Source organism: Lichenostomus cassidix, chromosome Z, assembly GCF_008360975.1.
Source record: "Lichenostomus cassidix isolate B80296 chromosome Z, HeHo_3.0, whole genome shotgun sequence".
Taxonomy (NCBI): domain Eukaryota; kingdom Metazoa; phylum Chordata; class Aves; order Passeriformes; family Meliphagidae; genus Lichenostomus; species Lichenostomus cassidix.
The window spans coordinates 27,895,866-27,911,506 of record NC_139511.1 but is presented as its reverse complement, the minus strand read 5'-3'; the positions used below and the strand labels follow the sequence as shown (position 1 = coordinate 27,911,506).

General features: G+C 45.2%; 2 long non-coding RNA genes across 3 annotated transcripts in view; one reads left to right on the top strand and one right to left on the bottom strand.

Moving 5' to 3' along the window:
• Positions 1-4,986, top strand: part of LOC146424578 (uncharacterized) — a 30,373-nt gene extending 25,387 nt beyond the window's left edge. The window contains exon 3 of one of the 2 annotated variants that reach the window (XR_014847099.1): positions 3,998-4,986. This is a non-coding gene — a long non-coding RNA (uncharacterized LOC146424578). The remainder of the gene's footprint in view (positions 1-3,997) is intronic. The other variant, XR_014847100.1, reaches the window with a different exon arrangement.
• On the bottom strand, positions 621-4,019 carry LOC146424579 (uncharacterized). Its single transcript, XR_014847101.1, has 2 exons — positions 2,810-4,019; positions 621-2,516 (listed from the first exon to the last, which is right to left on the bottom strand). It is a non-coding gene; the product is annotated as an uncharacterized LOC146424579 (long non-coding RNA).
• Positions 4,987-15,641: the final 10,655 nt, after the last annotated feature.

Here is a 15,641-nt window from a genome sequence, read left to right as displayed (position 1 = left end):
AATAAGTAAATGATCCAAACAAATCCAGGTCCTGCCATTCCAGGCAGTGGAAGAAGCAGAGATCAAAAGTTGACTCTGCACTAAAATTAATTCTTCTGTTCTGAGAAAAATTGCAAAAAAACTTCCCTGTTGCTATTTAATGGGTTTGAAATCTATTGTACCCAGTGACTGAGCAGTGACTGAGCCAGTTTTTTCATTTTATCCATCTGCAAACACTTTTTCCAAAATATTGTCTGATAGGACAATACTGTGTCTACAGTGATATAACTCAGAAAATTCTCAAAAACAAGTGCTTATTTTTGTTGTTTAGTTTGCAATGGAGTCATTCTAGATACAATTAGATGTGATTGTCTTTTCAAAATAGGTGAAATCCACAGCTTTTAGCTACTAGCAGAGATTCCTACCTATTCAGGTAGCTTACACAGTACTCATAGCTAGTTAAGGAAATAAAGGTGATTGAAGTGAGAAACTGATAGAAAAAGCCCAGCTGAAGGACCCCTTCAGGAGGAAGGTGATGCTGGGTGTTTTCAGGAACTCCTGTGAAGGACCCCTGATTGAGCGGGTCCCCTGCTCAGTAAGCACCCGTATGGAAACAATAATGACTTACAGAAAAGACCAAATACAGCGGTAACATCTTCTCTTAACTTTTATTGTGCTGTAAAAAGCATTACAGATACATTTCCCGTAAAGCAAAATCAAAATTTTCATATCTATAATTTGAAAAAGGCATTTATTGGTTCAGATCTAATACTTATGGTGTTCAGTAGTTACATGAGCTAGTAATGGAATTTTCAGTATAATGCTTTTTCCTAAAAACCAGGTAAACTTTTACAGAAGCATGCAGAGAAATAATGTCTAAACTTTTCACCTAGTACTTCATCATAGCAAAGAAAACTTCAAAATGCATGGGGGTATGGGATCATCCTGGGAAAGGCAAGTTTTAGTTCTGAAACAGTGAATTGCAAGTGCCTTGGGAGGTTAAGCATGTTACTTTCCATTACCAGAAAGCTTTAGCAGTGGTGCATTCTTCTCTGTGTGTGGGAGCTCCACACCTGTAGTAATCTGAAAGGAAGCATCATCTCCTCCCTACTGTAGCAGACAGATGCATGAGGCTGTGTGGTGCCCGAGGGATTAGCGTCCTGCTATTCATTTGGGCCTTTTTGGAGTGACAGGTAGACTCTGTGCTTTGGCTCTAGAGCTTTGGCAGACATACTCTAGGTATTACTCACCATACAGCATTGTCAGGATGTCAGATTAAAGCACACCCAACCTGCAGATAAAGCCATATTTCTTTGCTGCCTGTAACTCCTTCCAGTAGCTCACTTTTTGTCCCAAGATAATAAAAGCATGAATGCTACTTTTTTTCTAATTAGTAAAACCATGTTTACAAGGCTCTGTGAGTCCCTTTCCTTCATGATATCTGTTTTATTGTCTGATCAACAATACATGAACTTTCTAACTGTAGGAGTTTACAAAAGATGGATTTCCCTGCTAGTTTTCACATATGACAAACTCCTTTTACTGGTGCCAGTATTAAATGACAAGTGGGTGTAGTTTTTGACAACAACAGGGTATTCAGAGCAGCAGGCACAAAACCAACATGCTGATTCCAAGGTTGGGCCAACACCAAAGAATCAAACTGATAAAAACACAGTTTCTATCTGGAAATGATGAATGATGTTTTAGGAAGCAAAATCTTTTTGCAAGAGTTACTTTGGAATTTTTGATCATTGCTTTTGCAGCTAAACTGATGAAATTATGGATTTCACAGGTGAACTGTTAAGTGAGTGGAAAAATGGATGGGCTGTCAGGTTCAAGGGTTAGAAGTCCATCAGTCAAAGAGTAGCTGGCAGACAGTTGTATGTGCCATTTCTCGGGGGTTAATACCAGGCCAATATTTTTAACATCTTTATCAACAACCTAGAAGATAGGATGTAGGACATTAGGGATTGTTCCACACTGGGGGAGCAGCTGGAGGGGAACACAGCCCTTCAGAGAGGCCACAACAGGCTGCAGAAATGGCATGCCATGAACCTCCTGGAGCACAGCCTGAGCAAAGGATGTGTCCTGCCCGTGGCTGGGAGGAGCCCAGTAGTGGTGCAGAATGAGGCCCTTGGTCTGGACAGAAGGGCTGCAATCCTGGTAGTCAGCAAGGAACATCAGCTGTGACCCTGGTGGCTGACCAGTGCCTGGGTGGTCCTTGAAAGCCAGCAGAGGGAAGTCCGTCTCCCACTGCTAGTGGCATTGATCAGGCAGCATCCCAAATTAAATTCAGTCCATGAGAATTTTTGAGAAAATAGAGATTAAACCATCACACAAGCATGGTACAGTCCTTGGATGTGGTCCAGAGAGGTGGTTGGATCAGGGTTATCTCCATCATTTGAGATAACCTGATCTAGTTTTGTGGTCAGTCATGCTTGGAGCAGATTGTTGGAATTGGGACCTCTGAAGGTACCTTCCAATCTGAATTTTGCTGAGCTCCTTTATTTGCTTTTCACAAGACTCTTGTAGCAGGCCTAAAGTTGAGATGGAAAATTTGGGTTGATTGAAGGCAGTTTCTTGTGCCATGCCCAGGAGGCCTGTGCTGAGATTAGGCAGTGACTTACAAAGAGACCGTATTCCCTGACAAGAGGAAGATGGCAACAAGGGCCCAGAACATGCTTCTGTCTTGCCTCTTTGTGATACCTCATCATACCCAAACCAAGGAGAAATTATGCTGAAGAAAGCAGAATGCTGAGGCAAAACTATCCCCCTGCAGCAACACATGTATCCTAGACAGTACACAAGACCTGCCCAAAAACCAGCTTACCATCACCAACCAAGAGGGGCTGCAGGAGACTCAAGGAAAATCTTGATTCATGAAATGAAAAGCTTCATCCACTGTGCCATCTCAAGTGATCCTGACCAGATTGCTTGGGTTTAGAACTCTCTGTGCCTGTGAACACACGTGTCAGAGTGGGTAGGGGAAAATCTGTGAATGAGTGAGTAAAACCAGTTTGCTTAGAATTAAAGTGACTTTCTTAGTCCATAAAAGCTGAGGCAGATCAACTGATTGCAGAGGTGCTGAGAAGACCCACTGCCAAGCAATCACAAACCACCAGCAAAGGTGAACTAGGGATTCCTCTGTGTGCATCCAAACATTTTGATAATAGAGATCAACAGGAGGTCAATGAAGTAAAACTTGATTTGTAGCACTTCTCTAACCTGACATGAAACAAACCTGAAACACACATTGATAGTATACCTGACCTTCCTTCCTACCAGGAACAAATGAAAAATTGCCTATTTCAATCATTCTCTTATGTAGCTACACTGTGTTGCAGAAAATGCTAGATCAGAGCAACATCTGAAAGGAATGAATGGAAAGCACACATGCTCATTTGACAGACACTATTGCAGACTGAGTAATCCTGCTGGGCTGCTCATTTATATTTAGCTCTTCAATTAAGAGCAAGTCCTACACTTGGTACTCACATGAGTGAGCCCCAGGGTCACGTAAATAATCCTCAGGATTACTCAGAAATTATTTTTTAAGGCATGATTAACACATGACTGGGAGCTGCAGGCTGTGCACACAGAATCACAGAAACATTCAGGTGGGGAGGCTCATCTGAAGGTCTTTGTTCCCACCCCCCTTTCCAAGCTCAACTGCCTTCAAAGCAAGGTCAGCTTGCTCAGGGCCTTGACCAGCTAAATTTTGAACATGTCCAGCCATGGTCATCCCACCACCTCTTTTGGGAAGCTGTCCCAGGGTTGTACCACTGTTGTTTTACTCCTTATGTGCAAACAGAATTTCCCATGCCGCAATGTGTCCCTTTTGTCTCTTATGACAAGGATCAAAACAAGACTTTTAAAAACAAGATATCCCTGTGAACTTCTGAGAGAAGGTTGGTAACTGTCTGTAAGTCAGTGGACATCTGCAGTTAGGGCTTTGATGAGACGCCCCTTCTCCAAGCTAACAAAGCCTGATTCCTTCCATCTCTCCTCTCTACATCAGATGCACCAGACCCACCAACCATCTCCATGGCCTTGCACTGATGTCAGTCTGCCAACAAGTGATGTCTGCCTGCACCCCTGATGTGTACACAGGAGTTGTGACCACCCTGAGAACACAAAAACGTTCTTTTGATGATACTCTAATGCTTCTATGGCTGTAGGTACCAGTCTGTTCATGGACTAGAACTGGTCCTTGCAATGATGGCTTGTGTCCTCTCGCATGTGAGACTGAAAGAGGGAACAGCGGGAGCTCACATGGGAAAGAAGTGCTGCTTGCCATGCAAGGCATTATGCAGAGGGAGTGTGGGCAGCACAGGACCTTGTGGTCAGCTGGTGATAGGTTAGAAGCAGGACTTCATCCTGGCACTTGGGCAGAACCTTCATCTGATCCCTTTCCATGTCAGTACTGAACAAATATATAAATAAGGTGTGCTACTCTTCTGTTACATGTCCTGCTCTCTCTTTTATTAATTTGGCTTCTTTTCTCTTATCTTTTTCCCTTTATTTGCTTTTTTTTTTTTTTTTTTTGACAAAATGCTCTTGTGTACATTTCTTTAATAAGCATTGGCTATTGGAGTAATGATGATGATGCTCTGGCTCCAAGTACTGATCAGCTGCACATAAATCTGCCTGGCTTAGGAAAATGACCATTTTCTTGCAGTATTGCCATTTGCTTTCCAGTATAAGTACAAGCTCCAGACAGTAACTGTTGAGCAATGCTGCAAAATCTGTTGAGCAATGCTGCAAAATTTGTTGAGCAATGCTGCAACATCTGTGGGCCAGATCTATCCCAAGGGCTACTCCAGCCAGCCAATACCACAGTAATCATAACACATATGAATTCACGTTATCATTTGAGCAGAAGTATACACAGGCTCTGTCTGTGATGCTCTGAAATATGTCAATACAACCTAAAGTCTGAGGCATGAAATAAACTGAATTGCTGAGAAAGGAAAACATTTGGTATGAATTTTTGAAATTTCACTGAAACTGCTGACTTTTAACACAGCACACACACTGTTCACAAATTCACTAGCTGGGTGGTTCTAGCCTATTGCACTGATTTCATTTCTCTCATTCAATATTTTAAATATTCTCATCACACTGCAGTTATGTCCTCCACCCAGCATATTGCAAAGTTATTTACTCCTGCTAAACGCAGCATCTTTCAGCCTGTTATGCTCAGGGGATGGTGACCAGACCTCTGTGGAACACCATGGGGTTGTGCTTCCTGTGAAGCTCGGACAGGACCAGTCCAGGCTGCAGGGGAAATGGTTTGCCCTTCGCGGCCACCTTTGCAGCATCCATCTTAGCCTGATGGCCTCTCAGAGACACGCAGCTCAAGTTCAAGGCCTCAAATACCTGCTTCCACAGGCAGGGCAGCCCACAGTCTGACCTTGGGTTAAAAAGTAGCTTTTTGCAGATGTCAGCTGTACTTCATGTGAAAGAACAAGCCTGAAGCATGGTGTAGGAGTAAGGTCAAGTACATAAAAAATACACATATACAAGCATTTCTGGTATCTCTGTGTGGTGCTGAGGAGCATGCAGGTGTTGCTGGTTAACCTGGAGTTTACAGGAATCATACAGAAATGAGTGTCAGAAACCCGGGGCTAGCCTGGCTGAACCCCCAGGAATGCTCCAGAATTCGTTCCTCAGCTGAACTTGTTTAGGCAAACCAGACAAAAAGTACCTGATTTAGTCTGAAGAGGGAAGCTGGAGTACAAGGTAAACATGTATGGGCAGCACTCCCGAGCAGCTTGACTTTCAAGTTTTCTGAGAGCAGTCATGCCCACAGAGTCAGTAATGAGAAGGAATTTGTTTGCTGAAAGATCTCTGAGGCTCTGTGCCTCTTTTCAAGGTGGGGACATTCAGACAATTGATGAATAAAGTGTTTTGTGTCCGGGACAGTAAATATTTAACTGGAAAGTTTAGAAAGATCCATGTTTCTGAGTTTTCAAGACCCTCTCAAAGAAATTGTCTTTCCTGCAGTCACAAAGCAAAAAACACAGAAAAGAGGATAGAACCTAGGAAACAGGGAAGTCAGAAAAGCTGTGTCCCTCTGTAGCGCATTGTAGTCCTGCATCCCCTTCTCCACAGCACGTGCAAGAAACCTGCAGCAACTGCCTCTGATATCCACAACACTCTGCAGAGCATATCCACTTTCCTATTCAATTTAATTCAAGAACCCCAAAAATCCATTTTTTGCATTAGATCTGATCACTGAATATTCAGTACTTTTCTTTCCTTGGACAATCAAACAACACAAAATGTGGCCTGCACAAAAAAGTGATGAGAAAGGCAAGATTTTTACATGAAAATGTCTTTTCAGGTTTTCCCACTGATTTGTCCAGCATCAGCAAGTACCTGGAACTTTTTGGCACGCAGTCTTTAGTAACCTGGCACCTAGGCTGCCAGGATGCATCAGGATAGTTTATTATAGAATCTTAGCATGGAGAACCATGGCCTTAGGATGCCTGATCCATGTGGCAGCGGGGGTCTCCAATGATTTCAGCAGAAATGAGTTGCTGTCAAGCATCGACACCAGCTAAGTCCTCCCATTCACTAACTAGGTTATATTTTGTGGTTCATCCTGGAAAAGTAGCTGCAGATACACAGTCTTAACAGTTGTTCTGTGGTTCAAGAAAGGCTGTGTGTCACATTGTATCCTACTGTGTCACAGACACAAGCTGTGCGTGATTAGGGCCAGGGCACATTTTGTAGTCAAGTGCAGTGGAAAAGAGAATTCTCTGCAGTCTGTGTGCTCCCCCACTCCAGTTGTCTCAAGGGCCTTCACCTCTCCAGCAGGATGCACCTGACGTCGCCAGTGAAATGCCTTCCCAGCCAGCTATGACAAGGAGGCTTGAATCCACACTTAACCACTCAACAGCTCACGGAAGTGGAGACTGGAGAGAGGATCTGCTGGAGACAGAGTGTCCTTAGGATGGTAATGCAGCCTGTTGCCCTGAGAGCAGTGCATCTCTTCAGAGCTAAGCACCAGCAAGAGGAGTTTGAGAAGGACAAAAATAAAGGACCAAAGAGATCTACAGGGAGATTGAGGGCTTTCTCTCGGGATTACCATTTCTCTGCAGCACATTTCCATTGATCTTGACGGTGGGGTGTTGGCGGGGTCTCTGGGCTGTTTCTTCAGGGTGGTTCAGTTTCTCATTGAAAGTGGTCAGAAGCAACTTCTTTGCACTTGAGTGACCCATGATGGGAGAGGCGTTTAGGAGATAACTACACAAGGAAGAGGTGGCAAAAAAACCTCCAAAAAACTTTAATGTCTGAGAGAGTATGCACAGCCTAAAAAACAGTAAGGGGCAGAAGAGAAGGATGCTGGGCTTGTTCAGCCTGGACAGGAGCAGGTCAAGAGGGTACCAAGCTGCTGTCATCCACTCTACTGTCCCACAGGGTTACCTTGGAGAGAGACACACAGACTATTCTCAAGATCAATGGGGAAAAGATAAGAGGCGATAGGTGCAGGTAGCAACAGCAAAAATTCTGGTTGGACATATGAAAAACTCCTTTTTTAATGAGAGTAGTGCAGGTGTGGGACAGGCACCAGAGAGGTGGTGAGATCTCTGTCCTTGGAGAGTCTCCAGATACACCCTGGGCAACATGACCCAGCTTTAGTGAGCACTGCTTTGATCAGGTAGTTGGGCTTAAGGTTTACACCAGATGTAAACCTTTCTGCAATTCTTCAAGGAACTCCACAGTGATCCTTCTGCAGCATCTCCCCATCCCATGAGCAGCAACAAAATGTTGCACAGGTGCCTGTATGAGGATAGAGCCTGGACCTTGGGGAGATGTAGGGATATAGGTGTGTACATACATCTTGCTGAGAGGGGAAGTGCCACACAGTCCTTTGCTGTCATTCCCATCACCCCCTTGATGACTGCTGCAAAGGCCTCAGAAAGCAAAGCTAAACATTTCACCACAGGTGCTTCATGGCCATATGTAAAAATATTATGTCATGCATGCTAGTGGTGTTTGATCTGTATGTAGCAAAGCCTGTCACATCATTGATCTTTGAAGGAACAGCCATGACACAGCCAAAATAGTGTTAGATCTCAGCTGCTGGTGATTTCTCCATGCTCTGCAGCAGGTGAGAAGAGGTATGAAGAACAGGGAGAAGCAAGGGCTCTGCAGAGCAGGAAAGGCAGCAGTGAAGTTGCTGAGCTGGAAGTTTCCATTGACTTGGAAATGATCCGCTGAGCTTGCAGCAGGATGCTGCACTACAGGCTGCATATGGAATGAAAGTCAGGAAACCTAGGCAGGTTTTGTCTCTGCTGCACAGAGCACAGGTAGAAGCTGCTGTCCAAGCTAATTGGCTGAATGCCAAACCTTGTGGTAGGTGTGTGCTTCTGTTCCTCCACTATTTAATAAGGCCTCAAGCTAACAGACTACTTCAGAGAAGAATGGCCTCCTCCTGGGCTTATGTAGTGTGAGAGGCACTAGCAGAGGGGTCTGGCTTTCCCTGCCTCCTCAAGAGGGAACCAGATGCAATCCTTTTTCCTGGAAGAGAAACCCAGATGGGGTTTTTCCAAGATGGGAAAAAGATAAGGCTTTAGCAGCAGATTGACCAGCAATGGCATCACTGCACATCTCTGGAAGGGTGGAGATAAACAGCCAAATGAAAAATCAGGCATGACCTAGGTAGGCTCTGGAGGCCTACAGAGATGGTCTGGAGGTAATGAGGGCTGTCACTGGCAGCGTATTTCGCAACTCTGTCTTTCATGCCTGTGAGTCACCAGCAAGCCGGAGGAACAGCCCAGGCGGGAATCCCCCGACGCAGAATTGTGTGTTAGCCGTCCTTGTGAAACTGCAGAGCACAGCACAGCACCAGATAACACAGGGTGTTATCTGGCAGTACCTAGTTGCAGCTAGTTCAGTCCCCTGGGAAGTGGCTCTCTGGCTCTCCATGAGTGTGTAAGGCTGAATTCAAGCTTCAGTAGAAGACCTCTTTTTTATTTTTTTAAACTAGTCTTTAAACATTTATCTTTCAACAATAAATAGTTTTTAAAAAATTCTGCACAAAATTTCTCAACTATTTTTAACACCACCCCCATGAAGTTTTATCACCTTTTAACAAAGGATTTGCCATTTTTGAGAGGAACTTCCCTCTCAACAAAGTGATGGATTGTTCCCCTTCCCCCTGAGCCTTTCCTAGACTTCTCTGAATGTCTGTTCCACCCCTTTTCCTTGGGAGGGAAGCCAGGCAAAATTGCAGGATGTTAAGCTGAAACATGTTCTAATCTCAGTGCCATGAGACAGAAACCAGAGGGAAGGAGTTTGAGGATCATTTTGTGGTTTCCTGGGGGTAGCAGACACAGGTGACACAATAACACTGGAGGGGAATGGGGCATCTGAAGACCTTGCCAGGGAGGCTCACCACATGCTCTCTTGCAGGGCAGTCTGCCCTGGTAGATAGCACCCAGGCATCCAGTGCCTTGCTTGGGTGCGTAGAGCACTGAGCAGCTGGCATCTCTTGCTTGCAACAGCACAAAAATCAGATTTTAGGGCTGTTGATGTTATGCTGGCTTCAGTCTCAGGGAAATTAAACTCAAAAGTCTTCAGGGCGCCATGGCCCAGAAGAGACAAAGGAAGTGGAGAACAGAGAGACAGGACGTAATGAGTAATAAGTCCTTTCCTAAAGTGTAGTAACTTCAAGCTCTCCTCACCTGCTTCCCCGAAGTCCTTGGGGTTGGTTGCTGTCATATCCCAGGCTGCTGTTGTGGCTGGTCATTGCAGATTTGCTGCCAGTTTCTCTTTGTCGGCTCTCCCAGCACAGTGGCACATACACACAGAGTAATCCTTGCTGCTATGAAGTCTTAATCGGACAGATTGTTACACTTCTTTTGTTTTTCAAATTTAAGGAGTTTGCACCCAAGGCAAATTTAGGGTGATGACCCACCTACAGGTACTTCAGTACAATACCTGTCTTTCACTTTTGCCTGGCATCACAAGCACAAGCTGCCTTCCAGTCCCCAGGATTTCTCCCCTCACAACCAAAATGCACCAGAAATGACGATGACAAGCTAAATACACTGCATGTGTTTGAGGCCTGCCCACAAGATCCTTTCTCTTCTCTCCAGCAAATGTCATCTGAGCTTTTGGGCCTCTATCCTTCCAGAGCCCAGAGAGCCTTTGCCAACTGTCCTTATGTAAATGGAAAATTTATGCACACACCCCCATGCATGTGCAGTCATCCCTTCTGCTTGCTGACATACTCTCTGTCAGACATCTCAGTTTTTCCATTCAAGGCCTCTGTTTCCAAATGCAAACTTTTCTGGACAAATTTTGAGGACTCTTCTGTCTACCTAATAAACCCAGGGCTAACAAAGTGGAGCTTGGCACCAGTCTTGCACCATTCTCCTAAGTCCACTGATTTTAGGAACTGCCTCTCAGATTGGACTCCCATTGCTGCTCACCCTTAGCAGGGTAGCGTAGGGACTGTGTCCATGCACCGCAACCCAATCTCCTCTGAAACAAAACTGTGTCTTAGCACAAAAGAAACAGAAAGCTATAATTAGGTCTCAGTACCCCATTTGCCATCTCATCACCTGACATCATTGTCAGAGTGGGCTAACTCCGTTAAGAAGATTCTATTTGATACTTCTTCCATCATGATGTATGGCATTTCACTTACATAAACTGAGCCAAGCAACTGCTATCTGAGCTTATTCCCATGGCATACTCCTCAGAGGGGCATGGGTTCCCCCCTTCCTTTGAAAAAAACTGCAGGAACTAGAGATTTCATAGTGCAATGAAGGTGGCCAGGACATCACATGTGAAGACCTACAACAACCCCAAGGATGTATGAACTGCCTCAGAAGTGCTGAAACATCTTGACTGTGTAAGAGTGCCTGGTTTGGAGGAAGCAGAACTAAGCTTCATCTCCTTTCCACTTGGCTTCCATGTGAAATCTGCAGCAGCCATGCAGAAATCAGGGAGGTGTGACTAACACTAACTTACACCCATGAGTGATCCTGGTTTCTCATCAGTCCTACCCAACCTTCAGCTAAAGATGCAATGTAAATAGGAGGATGATAATTATAGCAGCCAAATGGCTTTGCCAGTCCACTTAATCTCATTTTAAGTGCCTAATTAGTATCCCCTGAAGATCTGTGATCTATTTGTCACATGGATTAAAAAGCAAGCAACTGATAAAAAATAACTCTGTGGAAAGTTCTTTTTCTGACTATTTCTGACACAGATCCAGCAGACATCTGTTCTTGGTGCATTGCTCCAAAGTAAAGTAGCCAAAGATCTAGGTAGGAGAAGATGCTGTCTCTTGTGAAGTTTACAGCTGATAGAAGCACAAGTGGACTGGTACCTACGCAAACACAACGTGTTGTGTCACACTTCCCACACATGGAGGATGCACTACTGTCAGCAATTTTTGGAAAGTGGGGACTCACTGAAATGCATAAGAATGATTCAGTGAAACCACTTCAGCCCACAGGTGAGCCACGGGAGTGGGTGTTCCTGTCTGTGCAGCTCTAAATTAAGAGTATCATGGATGGACTCTTCAGTACAGATAGACCAGCCTACTTGTAACAACAGTACAGTGGTGGTGGGATTATGAACAGAAACTACATCCCTCCACACTTAGAAGAAATTGGTAATTAAAGAGTTTTTAAAGAACAATTTTTACAACACCCTGCCTGAGAGGTGCACCCATCTCACCCTGCTTCTCCTGAACTCTCTTCTCCCTCTGAAGAGAGCACTTGAAAACTTATTCACAGCATGCAAATGCCTGTGCAGGGTAGGTTTCTGGCTGTGCATGGCAGCAGGTGAGCCAGAGTATTTATTCCACTTCACCTGGACCAAAAGGAAACTTTCCTCTTCCTATCAGAGGGTTGAGGGGTTTTTTTTCCACTAACTAAAAAAAAAAAAAAAAGAAAAAAAGAAAAAAAAAGAAAAATAATAATAAGAAGAAAACAGTCAGGGTCTGTTTCAAACTGAAAGCTCCCCATGAAACAAGAAAGCAAAGGAATTCCTTTGGAAAGTGTCAAAATGTGTTGTTTCTGCTTTCAGGAACTTTTACTCTCCTCTTTTCAATTAAAGGCATTTGTCAGTTTGGATCGAGTTCAAGAAGTAATTTAGTTTGCCACCAAAGCACACCTTTACAGTCTGAAGCATGCATCTGGAAACTCCAGCTGTGATATTGACCCTGCTCGTCTGGCATCACAGTGCTCCTGTGTGTGGTGAGGGGGTTGTTTATGAGCATCCCTATATGTGAAGCTAAATGGACAAGTTCCAACTGTGGTACAGTTTACCAAACCCGCCTGCTTCAGCTAGAGCACATCTTTCAGAAAGAGGCAGTCTGAACCTTAAGGCTACATAATTAAATTACTGATAAACTAGTAACCAAGATCCATAGTCTGAGTGCTTGCTGATAGACTTCTGTTTCAAAAACATAAGAAATCCCTTAGTAAACAGTGCAGAGTTGTCATCAGATTTGGAGATGTGAAAGGTAGGAGGAATTGTTTTGTTTAAGTGCAAAGGCTGTAACAAGTCACTTAAGCCTCAAGTGCCAGAGCCACATCTGGGTAGCACTTACCAGCAAAGTGAAGGTCCCACCAACACTGGCACTGGTCTTTGACATGGTAGTCTCCCTCCAAATATGCCAGGCTACAGATCCCCCACTTGATCTCACAAGACAGGAATGTGAGGACACCGAAACATGCACCGCACCTGCCCAGTGGTTCCTGGGCAGTGATTGCACGTGACGGCGGCCAGGTCCCCTTTCTTCTGTGGTGGCTGGTGTCCAGGACTTGCACTCACCATGGGCACATGAAGTTAAAACCCCTGCCTCCAGGATCTTTTATTAGGTCTGCGGAGCTGCGAGTATGGATTCCAATAGCTGGGCATCCCCTATGTGCCTCCTTTCCATTGTGGTCAGGGACCTGGAGAGATGCTCTGCTCCAGTGGAGACTGTTTAATTGCAGTACCAGACTTATTACTAGGATTTTATCCATCCCCAGGAAAAAGCAAATCCATTTTTCTTTGATGGCAAAATCACAGGCATATTATGAACAGCCTCCAATGAGTGTTGCTGGAATTAAAAAAGAAGGTAAGTGGAAAGGACATGACAATCAGTAGCTTTTTGAAATAAAACAGGAGAGTAGAACAGCCCTGTTCCCTGGCTAAAGCCTTGTTTCACTTTTAATTTGGTATCTTCAGCTCCTGTATAGGTATACTGACAATACTGATGACGTTTGGGATTAATTATTTATACAATCATTAAGAGGCTCAGCTGTGAGATGAGACACCTCTGTCCGGGGTATAAGGAAAAGTAGAACAAGCACTGGGCACAAGGAGCTGGAAAGAGAGGAGCAAGATAGCTTTGTTCATATGGTAAGTCTAAATAATTGTCTGCTGGTTTTCACAGGTACTTCAGAAACAAAAGCTTTAAAGTGAAAATTTAGGAGAAATGTAAGGAGAAAATTGAGGAGCAGAGTGATAACCTATGAATAAATCATTGAGAAAGGGAAATGATGTTTAACCAGTGAAATGGATGGAGATATCAAAAATGTTTGTTTCTTCTTAGCAAATGTAACTCCTAACAGGAAACCTTATTTCAGGTTAATGCAGTCAGACATTTTAGAGTCTGTACAGGAAAACTATGTTCACAGTTGTGGGCATGTCTGTGGGAAGATCCTGCAAGGTTGGCTGGCTGTTTTTAAGGGGTAGGACTTTAATTTTATACCTTGTGAAAATCACGAAGTTGATTGAAGCCAAAATTCACAGATGGGAGGGAAAAAGACAGCAGTCTGCTCTTGAGGGAGGATTATTCTGTCACACAGGACACAATAGAGACCTCTTCTTTTACTACTTTAACAAGTTTTGCTTCATGCTGGCATTCCTGCTTCAGAAAGGCACTGTCATGGGAAACGGATTCTGCCTGGAGACCAGACATTGTTCAGGATATCCCTTCCACCTCCGCGTGCTATTCAGCATTAACACAGCCGTAAGCAAAGCCCTGAGACTATTGAAATTTCTTTCTTCATCTCCCCCTTTCTCTTTGACAAATGTGTGACAAGGATGCAATTGTTTGAAAGCCCAGTGATGGAGAAAACAGAGAGCGAAGCCTTCAGACGTGCCTCAGTGATTTAGAAGCCTTCCCCCAAGACTTGTGAAAAAGGTCACGGGAGGTCTTCCATAGGGTTGAGCTTCCCAGCAGGGCTCTAGATGCCAATGTAAAGGCACTTAAATTCCTTTAACAGCTGACCCCTTTGTGGATGTTCCCACCTAGGATTATCCTGGCTCTCGGGCTAAAGAATAGCCCTTAGCCAACTAATGGATCACAGGCCCTTCCCTCTGAATATCTGCAGTTTGTGTTGGGTAATCGCCCATCCAGCCAGCAGGAAGTTGTTTCTTCATTAAAATGACAAAAGCTTTTGAAAGGCGAAGATAAGAGTTTTCTGATGAATCACAGCAGGGCTGGTTTGGGAAATATTGTTTAATGCTACCCAGAAGTTACTCAGCAGCTTGCTGGTAATGGTAGCCTGAGCACAGCGGATGAAACTCAGGCATTGATGTGTGCATACTTTCCCCTGTCAGAACCCAGCCCAGCCCCAAACCAGGCCTTTCCCCCGCAGATGCTGGGGCACGTGGAGCCTGAGGTGCTCTTGGTGTGAGCAGACGTGTGGACCCAGCTTCTGCTGGGCAACAGGGAACCCCAGGAGCATTTCCGCAGCGCAAACTTGCACTCTGTCAGACGGACACCAGCCCTCTCCCCAGGCTAATCCTGCTCTGCCTCCTAAACAGAAAGCACTCTCCTTCCTAAACCCAGCACTCCAGAAGCCCGTGCACTGGGCCCCCATGTCAACCCTTTTTCTTGCCCGAGGGGAACTCTAGGCATTCCCACCTTCCCCCCCATTACAGAGCAATTCCTGCTCCTTCAGGCTACATGTTGCCCTCTTAGTGGGAGGGCATAAGGAGGTGGTGTCAGACCCCTTTCCATTAAGGCTAAGCTATTTGAAGATCAGTGGGCCAGAAAGAGAGACCAAGGGTCAGCACCACTGCTCAGAGGAGTATTTACATATTTCATGCTCTGGCGGTTTCATTTACAGAACTCCAGCAGTCCTTGGAGCAGGACAGGCACAATGGACCTCTTCTGGCAGGGGCAGCTGGGACTGCCAGGCACACCCCCAGCGTTCTGTGCTGTTTGGACTATGACTGGAGGTCCTGCCAGGAAGAGGCAGGAGCTCCTCCAGGCCCGGAGCAGCACACAGCACAGCTCATGGTGGGGTGGACTGGTTCCTCTGCAGTGGACACTAGCCTGGTGAGGAGGATGATGCTAGCCAATCCAGAAGAGCCACTCCTGTACTCCTCCAGCTACTTCAGGGACCTACCACCAGTGCCACTGTGGTCTGTGAGTGCACTGAGCAGTGCTAGCTGCTGTCCCCCATGCCTGCCAAAAGAGCTGAACTGTTGCTGGGTTCATCCTTATCCATTGGGGTGTGCATTTCATGGTGCTGCTGCTAATCTGGTCACCACCCTGTGCCCTGTGTGGACCCCCGAGGCCACAGGACCTGCCATAAATCTAGCCACCCACGAGGCCAGAAGCCCTAGTAATCCTAGTACCTGCCTGTCCTTGTTCCTACAGGGGGAGAGGCCTGGAGGCTGCAGGTGGCAGG